An 11,451-nucleotide genomic window follows, 5' to 3' on the forward strand; every position below is an offset into this window, starting at 1 on the left:
CTTGTGAAGGAAGTTTTGAGAAGTTAAAGGATAAGTTGACTTCAGCTCTAATCCTGACTTTACTGGAAGGCAATGATGGGTTTTTGGTTTATTTTGATGCATCTCGGGTAAGGCTTCATTTTGTTTTGATACAGCATGGGATGGTGATTTCCTATGCTTCTAGATAGTTGAAGGTACATGAGAGGAATTATCCTACTCATGATTTAGAGTTGTTAATGGTTGTGTTTGCTTTGCAAATATGGCAGCATTATTTGTATGGTGTTCATGTGGATATCTTTTCTAATCACAAGAGTCTTCAGTACATATTCACTCAGAAAGATCTTAATCTCAAACAGAGGAGGTGTCTTGAGCTTCTCAAGGATTATGATTTGAGTCTTCACTACCACCCAGGGAAGGCTAATGTGGTTGTTGATGCTCCTAGTAGGTTATCCATGGGGAGTTTGGCTCATGTGGAGGAAGGAAAGCGGGAAATTTTAAAGGATATTTACTGTTTAGTTAATCTGGGAGTTCATCCTTTAGACTCTAAGGATGGGGGTGTGATGGTGCAAGAAGTGGTTTGATTATCCCTTGGTGTGCAGATTACAGAAAAGCAAGTGTTGGATTCTGTCTTGATGAGAATCAAGGGTGATGTTGGTGGGCAAAAGGTAGTGGTGTTTGATATCAGTAGTGATGGTACGTTATGATACCAGGAGAGGTTTGTGTTCTAAATATCGACGGGTTGAGGGAAAGGATTTTATCTGAGGCGCATGAGTTGGGCTATGTTTTTTATCCCAGCTATACTAAGATGTATCATGATCTCAAGGAGATCTAATGGTGGAATGGCATGAAGAGAAATGTGGCTAATTTCTTGGCCAAGTGTACAATATGTTAATAAGTTACGGTTGAGCACATGACGCTAGGAGAGTTGTATCAAGAAATTGATTTTCCCAAATGGAAGTGGGAAGTGATCAATATGGACTTCGTTATTGGTCTTCCTTGGTCTCAGAATCAATATGATTAGATTTGGTTCATCATTGATAAGATACCAAGTGTGCGCATTTCTTTCCAGTTCGAACTACTTTTTCGGTAGAGAATTATGCGAGGTTTCATCTTTAGGAAATTGTGAAGCTACATGGGGTACTTATTTCAATTATCTTTGATCGTGGTATGCAAATTACATCTTATTTTTAGCGGTATTTCCAAAAAGGGTTGGGTACTAAGGTTAGTCTGAGTATGCTTTTTATCTACAATTGGATAGGCAAGTGGTGAGAACTATTCAAATATTGGAGGAAATGCTTCGGGCCTGTGTGATTGACTATGGTGGAAATTGCATTGATCATGAAAATTGGGTTGAGCATCTACCTATGGTGGATCTTTCTTACAAATATAGATATCATTCGATTATTGGTATGGTTCTTTTCAAGGCATTGGATTGCAAGTGGTATAGATCTCTTATTGGGTGGTTTGAACTTTGGGAGGCAGACATTTTAGGTCCCGATTTGGTTTATCAAGCAATGGAGAAGGTCAAGGTGATTTGGGATAGGCTTAAAGCCGCCCAAAGTTTCCAAAACTCCTATGTAGATGTTAGGCTTAGAGACTTGGAGTTTGAGGTCTGGGAAGCAGTATTCCTCAAGGTGTCTCTCTTGAATGGAGTGGTGCGGTTTGGAAAAAAGAGAAAACTTAGTCCTTGGTTCATTGGTCCTTATGTGATTTTTTAGAGAGTTGGAAATGTTGCTTATGAGTTGGGGTTTCCATCTAGCTTAAGTTTGGTTCATCCAATCTTTCATGTTTCTATGTTGAGGAAGTATCTTAGTGATCCTTCTTTGGTTGCTCTTTTGGAAGGATTGGGTATTTCGGATTCTCTGTCTTATAAAGAGGTCCTGGTTAAGATATTAGATAGAAAAGTTCAGTGGTTGTGGATCAAGGATATGGCTTCAATTAAGGTTCTATGGTGGAACCATAAGGTGGAAGAAGCTACTTGGGAAGTGGAAGGGGACATGAAGTCCAAGTATCCATATTTGTTTTCTGCTCTTGGGATTCATGCAGAAGGTATGTGTCTTCAACACATCTTTATTTTCTGAGTTTGTTAAAGGAAAGATTAACATATTTGTCTCTTTGTTTTCAAACTTTGTTGAAGGGATGTTTGATAATTGAAATGACTCTGTGTGTCATTACACCTACCTTATCCATCATTCATGGATGAATATTCCAAGTGGGGTAGACTAAAACATCCTGGGTTTTGACCCTTAGAAAATGCCCTGGAATTCCGTTCTCCGAACCTAATATGACTCATGGGTATGAGCTGTATGCTAGGGTACGAGTGGTATGGTCCCGTCGTATGCTAACCAGTGTTAGTTTGTGGAATGATTTTGGTCACTAGAATAGGTATGAATTAGGGTTATGAGTCATAGGAATGGGTACAAGTCGTATCAAGGACTCGTATGGCGGGCAATGTTTGATCCTTCTAGTATTTCATTTTCCCAGGGGTACAGGTTATGTGTATGAATCATATGTTGTGGTTACGACTTGGTTGAATAAGTCGTATACTGGAGAGTGTTTGATACAAGGGTTAAGGCTTGGATACGAGTGTTGGGTATGGATCGTATAGGAGGGTACGACTCGTATGGGTCAGTTGTATCCCTGTGATGGGTTTTTAATAGATTTAAGTGGGGGTATTCTGAATATTTCCCTACTTAACCTAACTAGGACCCATGACTACTAATACACTTTAGAGGCTATTTACCCTATTATTCTACTCATTAACACTTAGAATCTATTCCAAAACACTTCATAATTCTCTCAAGAGCTTTTAGGGCAAGAAGTTTGGGGTTTCATCTTGTGGATTGCTTTGGGTCTTATTTGGGTGATTTCCTTCCATCAATTTTTCGGTATAAGGCATGATTCTCTTCCCTTATTGTAATTTCAACTAAAGGCATAGTTTATATGATTAATTTCATGGTTTTACTATTTCATGATTATGGTTTTCAACTATTATTTTAGGTTTTTGATATTGAATGCTTGGTTATGATTTCTAACAGCGCCCAAGCGCAAACGTAAGTGTATGTGGTCTTATCAAGTAGTAAAGTGGCCTTCAAGAAGCCAAGTATCGATCCTACAGAGACTTGATTCAGCAACGATTCAATTTCAGTTCACAGTTTAGATAAATTCGATACAATAATAGCCAAAAAGACTTTGGAATTTGTAAATTATAGAAAAGTAAACAATGCAAAAAATAAAGATCTTGAAACAATCAATAGGAGAAAAGACTAGGGTTAAAGCACTTTAAACAATCATTCTATGTATTGAATTTCATTCGTTAACTTTCTTATCTTGGTTGTTGATTCATAGGGTTAATTGCATGATAATGGTCTCCCGACCTCGAATCCTTTACCTAGGTTGAACCTTCAACTAACGGGGATGTAATAGTCCACTTAAGTTCTTTAAGCTATCATCCTATGTTTGAATCAAGTAAGGTATCTAAGTTCATCCCTATTCTAGATACTAATTTGAATTCCTTAGTTCATAAAGAAATAAAAACCATAATCTCTATATTCTATCTCGTATTCCTTCTCCCGAGATCAAAAGGTGGACAATTGATATATTCTAAGGGTCGCGAATCCTTAAAATAGTAAAATCAAAGATGAACACAAAACAAATAATGATAAACAAAGTTAAACAGATTTAATTCAAAACAATAATACTCATGTTCTTGGCTTTAACCCCGGAAAAGGGCGTTTAGCCACGCATAGTCATAATCGTAATCACAACGTGGTAATTAACGACTAAAAACATGTATGAAATAAATTAAAATAATAAAAAAACTAATTATTAAGTTGTATCAGCCCCTTGATCTGCAAAATAAGTCCAAGAATAAGTAAGAAACGTGACCATGACGTATTTATAGTACAAAAATGAACCTAGGCCATTTAGGATTAGAATTCCTCAATTTTCCTAGAAGGGAGTAGGGGGGCACCACCCTGGTTTCCCGATCCAGGTGAGGCTACACCCTGGGCTTAGGCCTGCTCTAGGAAAGGCTATGCCCTATCCATAGACCTGCTCCATGTGGGGCGCCGCCTCCAAATCGCCTTGACCCTCTAGAAGTTGCTCTTCGAATTTTGGTTAAGTGTTAGTCCTCCAATCTTTCATCGCTTGACTTAGGGTGTATGTCCCATGGATTTCAAGCCTTTTAAAAATCAAAATATCATCATATTCATCTTATAAAGCTTCCTACACCATCACATACCACAAATTAGGTGACAAACACAACACACTACTCATAACGTCGAATCAAAACAAGAGCTAAAAGCCTAGTTAGTTCATGTTAATCTTCAACTTATTATTCTAGCTGTACACTTAATAAATTGAACTTTTCTTGCTAAAAAAAAATTATTCCACCCATAATTACACATTGAAACTATTTGGAACATATTAAATACAATATAATCCAATGAGACCAACTACACAAGCACCTAGCTCAAGCTAGTAAAACTAGTTTTCTTGAATGAACTCTAAATGACTATTTGAAGTACAAACTTTTTTCGAATTCACTTTTAAAATTATAAAAACATGCTTTAACACTTATATACACATTCATCTCATTATCTCACATAGCACATGAATCAACCTCAAACAAGGCTAAAAAGGCTAGAATAGTGACACTAGAATGTATAAATACACCCAACATCACCACCCCGCACTTAAATACTTTTTCATCCTTGAGCAATTATTCACTATAAAAATCATGATCTGGAGACTCTACACTTCTACTCTATGAAAGACACTCAAGCTAGTACTACCATGACTACCAGAATGCAAGTTCTATACTAATCATATTACAAACATAATTAAATGTTTATGAACACTACTCCAAAACATTCTAGACTCAAGAATTAAATCACCTATTTGGAAAACTCATGCTTATTATTTTATCAAGGACATCATACAAATCTCCCACATTCATCAAATATGTGCCCTCACAACAAGAGAGTTACCCATAATCACTCATAATTAAGAAATTTATAACCTAATGCATATAAGAATCAAATTATGCTCACTCTCACAAGGCATTCACAAGTTACACACAATGAACCATAAGCTTTGACTTATTGTAGTGCTCTACTAATATTACAATGTTAAGTATAGGATCAATTAGGTCTTTTTCAGGGTGTAATGTAGGCTAAGGGACAGGTAGGAACTATTTTTGAATAGTGACTAACCTATCTAAGTGCTTTAATACACTACATTATACATTTAGAACCAATCTCCAACAACCAATTTGCACCATTTTTGTGTACCCTATTCATTTATTTTACCCTATCTCTTTTAAGCATTTTTAGAAACACATGGTGGGTGTATTGTTTATTTCTTCAATATTTAATTTTTATCATTTTCTACAATCATGAAAAGATTTCTAACACCATTTATATCACTCCCAACCACCACACAAAATATAAATACCAAAAACTATTACCTTGGGGAATCAATTTCACCTTTTTCTTTAATTTGTCAAACTCCTTAATAAATCAATTTTTCATTACAGCACCTAGGAGCCTTTAGATCTTATTAAGGTCTATAAAATATGGGATTAGGCTACTGATGCGGCTACCAAATAAAAGGCTAAAGGTTCAATGGGAGTTAACTAGGATAATGCACAAAGGGTAATACAAATAAAATATATAAAATAAGGCTATCAAAGAAATGCCTAAATCATCTCCTGAACTACCATTCTTTATTTCGCTTTGCACACACACCAGGTAAGTTCTAGTCATCATATGCAATAAGGAATATACAAAATACCTCACACACACATGGCACATGCTCAACTTAATAAGATTATCATAGACTCTCAACCCAACAATAACATCAATTCAAATTCAAGCCAAAAAGTATAAGAGTCACAAAAATAAGCCTAAGAGTCTCAAAAAGTAGCAATTCACTTATTCTGTATGCTTTTACCAAACAAAACACTTGTACCATGTAATCAAAAATAGCACCAACAAGAATATCTTACACCAAAGAAAAATTAAATTGAGCCAAAATTTAGGAATTTCCCCACCCCACACTTAAAATCTACTTTGTCCCTACAGTGAACTTAAAAGTAAGAGATAGAAATACTCCTTGAGGCCTCTAGGCCTAGCTAGTATTATCTTTTGCATTAATGAAATCCATGGGACCCCACACTCAGTTTTTGCCATGCTTCTTAGCTAAGGTTTTTGGTACTAAAACTTCCCATACCTATGACTCACTAAAAAACAAAAACTATGTGAAATAAATATTAAAAACTAAAAATAAATCATACCTACTTAACTTGGGTTGCCTCCCAAGCAGAGCTTGATTTAGTGTTGCGACACGACCCAACTATGACTTAGTCATTCTCTTTCCTCCTCTCTCTCTCACTTCATCTCCATCTTTTTATTCTTTTTACCTATCTTGGGTGTGAATTTGTAAGAGTATTAGGTTCCTCAACATTAGCCTTTTAAGGCTCATCAATTAGCATCAAATCAAGCTTAGGCGATAGAAGATTAGGCTGCTCAATCCGTTAGTCCAAAGAGGTCTTTGGTGGACTAACCACCCCACACTTTTCCCCTTTAATGACATTGATCATACTAACCATCCCATACTTGTCCCCTTTAATAATATTGATTATACATAAATCTTTATAGTGGGACATTATTTTGGGTGCTTTGTAAACATCAAATACTACCTTTTCATCCTCTACCCTCATTTTGAGCGTGCCATCTCTAACATCAATCAACACTCATCCAGTTTTTAAGAATGGACACCCCGAGATAATTGGTATCTGTTCGTCTGTCTCAAAATCAAGAACAATAAAGTTATTATAAATAATAATTTTACCAACCTTTTTTAGGACACCCGTTATTATTCCTTTCGAATATGCCATGGATCTGTCTGCAATCTAGGCTTTCCCAAGCCCAATATTTCAAAGAAGGATACAGGCATTAGATTTATTCTTACCGCTAAGTCACTCAGTGTATGGAATAATTTACTCCTAATTTGGACAGGTAGTGTAAACTTCCCTGGATTTCTCAATTTCTTAGGGATTTTCTATGTCATTACAGTGATACACTCTTCAGTGAGTGTTATTGCCCCAATATCCTATAATTTTACCTTATTAGAAACTACATCCCTAAAGTACTTTGCATACTTGGGCATACCCAGCAAAATATCTAAGGAAGGTAAGTTAATGTGAAGCTCTCTAAACATGTCAAAGAACTTCTTAAACATTGCATTATCCTTCTCTTTAATTTAAATCTAAAGGAATGGTAGTGGCGGCATCTTCTTCATCTCTTTTGCAATAATTTTTTCTTTCAAGTACTCAGACTTTCTTAATTTGTTAGCAACTTCTTCATTTACCTATTAGGGAGTCAAGTCTGAATCTAACTCCTTAGTTGCCTTTGGAGGTTCTCCTTGAAGGTTTTTACCATTCCTCAAGGTGATTTCCATAACTTGCTTTGGATTTTTTATATCTGTTGACAGACCACTTTGAGGCCTAGTAATGAATGCTTTCTACAACTGCCCAATCTATAAATCTAAGCTTCTCTGGGATTCTTGCAAATTTTTCATGTCTGTAGTCAACTATGCTTGATTAGCTAAAAGTTACTTCAATATCTCTTCCATGTTACTAGTTAACTAATTTCCTTGTGTCTGTGGTTGCTAAATTTGTTGTTGTGCATTCCATGGTTAAGTTTGCCACTTCATGTTGTAGGCATTACCATAATTTTTCCCTTGATAATTGCCTATATACATTACAAATTCTGGATTTGAAGCACATATGGCTGTTGAATGGCCACTATTTCTGCAGATCTAGCACCAACCACTAGCTTGTTGAACTGTATTGGCTGCTACTGTAGGCTATGGAGCTCCTAATTTTAGGCTGCTAAAATGAGTGTTAACTATGTTTTGTAATACTACAACCTGAGCTGGCAAGGAAGTGAATTGGTCTACCTCTAATACACCCATAATTCTTTATGTGGCACTTCTAGAATATGAATGCTATTTTGGATTTCATTGCGCTATGTGGTTCAGTAATGTGTATAGCTTATCATAAGTCAATTCTAGTGCTTGACCACCTGCGGCTGAATCTATAAAAATCTATGTATTGTGATCAAGTGCTTTTACAAAAGTATGAGCAAGTACCTCATTGGATTGTTCATGATGTGGACAATCCCAAATAAGTTCCTTAAAATGTTCCCATGCATAATAAATATTTCCACCTATCTTATTCTTAAAACTCACTATCTCACTGTGAAGTCTCACAGTCTTTCCAGATGGGAAGAATCTAATGTGAAACTTTCTTGCTAAGCCATCCCATAATGTGATTAAATTGGCCAGCTCCACATTCTATCACTTTTTAGCTTCCCCTAATAATGAATATGGAAAAAGTGTCAGCCTCATATAATCTATATTCACCCTGGTTGGAATGAAAGTATCAATATGCTCCATTAAATTCTGCAAGTGGTCTTGTAGATCCTCATGTAAGAGCCCTATAAACTATTCACTACCGATACGAAGCTACCCTATCTTATTTTTTAACTCAAAATTCTCCCCAGCAGCCAGTCTTTGAAATGGGGAAGTCAAGTTCATCAGAAGTGGAACTGCCACTTCTCTTATGGTCCTGCAGGCTACTTGTTCTTCAGCCATTAAAGCATAAACTACTTGGTCTTCTTCTATTTAGAAATTAGGAGAGGTGGATTATGTCTCTTCTTCATTAATGGAACTTTTATTCGGGTTTGGGTCTTGGTTTAACTAAATCCTTATCCCTTGCTAGCTTTCTAACCTTAAAACTTATTTTCTGTAATAACAAAACCAATACCAAGCATAAAAATAGCAAATAAATCTAAAAGTAAAACTAAAATAACCAGTTGAAGAACTTCAAGTCCCTAGCAATGATGCCAAAAACATGACAGCTCCCAAGTGCACACGCAAGTGTATGTGGTCTTATCAAGTAGTAAAGTGGCCTTTAAGAAGCTAAGTATCAATCCTATAGATACTTGCTTTAGCAATGATTCAATTTTAGTTCACAGTTTAGATTAATTCGATGCAACATTAGCCAAAAAGAGTTTGGAATTTGTAAATTGTAGAAAAGTAAACAATATGGAAAGTGAAGATCTTGAAACAATCAATTGGAGAAAATCCCAGGGTTAAATCACTTTAAACAATCATACTATGTATTGAATTTCATTCATTAACTTGCTTATCTTGGTTGTTGATTCATAGGGTTAATTACATGATAATGGTATCCCTACCTCTAATCCTTTACCTAAGTTGAACCGTTCAAGTACATTGTTGAGCGGGGATATAATAGTGGATGATTTTATATATGTCTGGTTGTATGCATTATGGATGGTTTTACTTGGTTTTATAACTTGCATTGTTTATCCTTATCCTGACATTCACACTAGCGGTCAGTTGCTAACCCTTCTACTAGCGGTTTTATACACATGCTCTGTAGGAAATAGTCATTCTACTCACCCTATTCAGTTTGTGGATTCGGTATTAGTATTTAGATTGAAGTGGTGTGCTTCTATCCCTTTGGGAGGCATTATTTCATGTTTTGGATTTCCTTAAACACTTTTATTTTTTTTGGATATTGGTTTTGGCCATGGTTGAGGGCATGTCCCAATTGAATTTGTTTACTCTTTTGGATAGAGTATTTGTGGTACTTCCTGAGTTTGGTATAGAAGGGATCGAGAAAGGTATCAGCCTTAGCATTGGTATTAATATTGAGGCTGGCATCATTGGACATGATTAGTCACTGTTACATCATATTACATTTTGGGATTAATTTTTATATTATGTTTTTGTATTCCCTTTGGTTTATAGTCTATGGGTTGGTTTGGTATGGTTGGGAGGTTGGAGTGGTATGGTTGGACCGATGTGTGAGCCTACACTAACACATTTGAGGCTTTTAACTCTAAATAATTGTAAGGTCTTGAGCAACTTTAGTTGTTTTTTATTAGCTTACTTTGATTTTTGCAATAACTGTTGAGATGTAGGCGAACCAAAAATAATGGAAGAAAAAAGGCTGAAAAGTAAAGACAAATAAAGGACAAATGTGGCTGACGACGTTTATGATAAGTCGTCAGCCTGGTGATAAGCTGTCAAGGATGTCGTCAGCCTTAAACAGAGAATGGGATATGAAGACATTTTTTGACAACGTTCATGATAAGCTGTCAGGTTGGTGATAAGGTGTCAACGTCATCGTCATCCTTAGGCAGCAGAAGCCAAAAGTGCAGAGGAGTTGACGACATCTGTGATAAGCTGTCAGACTCCTGATAAGCTGTCACGGATATCGTCATCTATTTCAAGAAAAAGCTGCAAGTTTAATTGTATTTCCTTATTTAGGTTGAACTATTTAAAGCTTTGTTTTAGGGTTTTCTGGAGGCATTCATTCATCAGCATCATTATTCTAAAGAGAGTTCGCTACTTTGAGTCTTGGAGAATATTTTCCGATATTTCTTTCTCTATCTTTTTGGATTCAATCAAAACAACTATTTTGGGGATTTTCCTTTGTGATCTAATGTATGATTCACAAATTATTATTCATCTCTATAAGTTAATCTTCTCAATTATGTGTTTCGTTCTTTGCATCATGAGTTGCTAAACTCCATTAACCTGAATTTGGGATCTAGGGTTAGCCCATGATGATGTGCTAAACACTAAAGATTTAATAGGTGTTAGGATTTGTTGATAATTCTGAGATTTTAATTAACGTCTGTTGGTTGTAAATAATAGACACACCTACTTTGATTTGCTTGAGAAATAAATTATATACAGTTAGAAGTGAATTATCAATAGGGACTAGGAAATACTTTATTTAATAATCAGCGTTGTGACAAGGTTGATTAATCTGAGGTAAAATCTGTGCAGTGAATAGCAATTTCCTAAGTCCTAGAGGATTAGGAAATTAGAAGCTTAAATAGGTCGAGAGACATTTGATTATATCATCGATAAAGATAGCTTGTTATCCTAACCACCGTGATAATCTTGAGTCACCTTTAGCATCTGTCATGTACCGTAATCCCTAGTGAACATAATTCTGGTTATTTCATAAAATCTTGATTTCAAACATCAAAATTAAAGTGACAAACAATTATTTGTGAAACTTCAATCCCTATTTTAGGAAACATTAAACTATCAGTTAATTAAATCACAAACGACTTGAGTTCACACCATATTCCCTGTGGGATTCGACCCCAACCTAGTTGGGTTTTAAATTGACAACGATCGCTTATACCCATTCAAGAGTGTAGTTTGAGCGTTGTCAAAAATAGTGCCGTTGCTGAGGAATAAAGTTGTAAAATGAAAGTTGTGTGTGCTAATTGACTATTAGTTAGGTTTCCTAGATTTATGTTTATTTGTTGTTTTTGTTTATTGTAGGTTCCTTGTTGTTTATGCCAAAAACAAGAAGTTTTAGAGAACCATTATTACCAATTAATTCGAAACCTCAGC

At 35.7% G+C, this 11,451-nt stretch overlaps 1 non-coding gene across 1 annotated transcript; it reads left to right on the plus strand.

Annotated features, from left to right (window-relative positions):
• Window positions 1-8,146: 8,146 nt before the first annotated feature.
• On the plus strand, window positions 8,147-8,252 carry LOC124899040. The gene has a single exon (XR_007056179.1). It is a non-coding gene; the product is annotated as a small nucleolar RNA R71 (small nucleolar RNA).
• The last annotated feature ends 3,199 nt before the right edge of the window (window positions 8,253-11,451 follow it).

This window comes from Capsicum annuum, chromosome 5 (assembly GCF_002878395.1).
Source record: "Capsicum annuum cultivar UCD-10X-F1 chromosome 5, UCD10Xv1.1, whole genome shotgun sequence".
Taxonomy (NCBI): domain Eukaryota; kingdom Viridiplantae; phylum Streptophyta; class Magnoliopsida; order Solanales; family Solanaceae; genus Capsicum; species Capsicum annuum.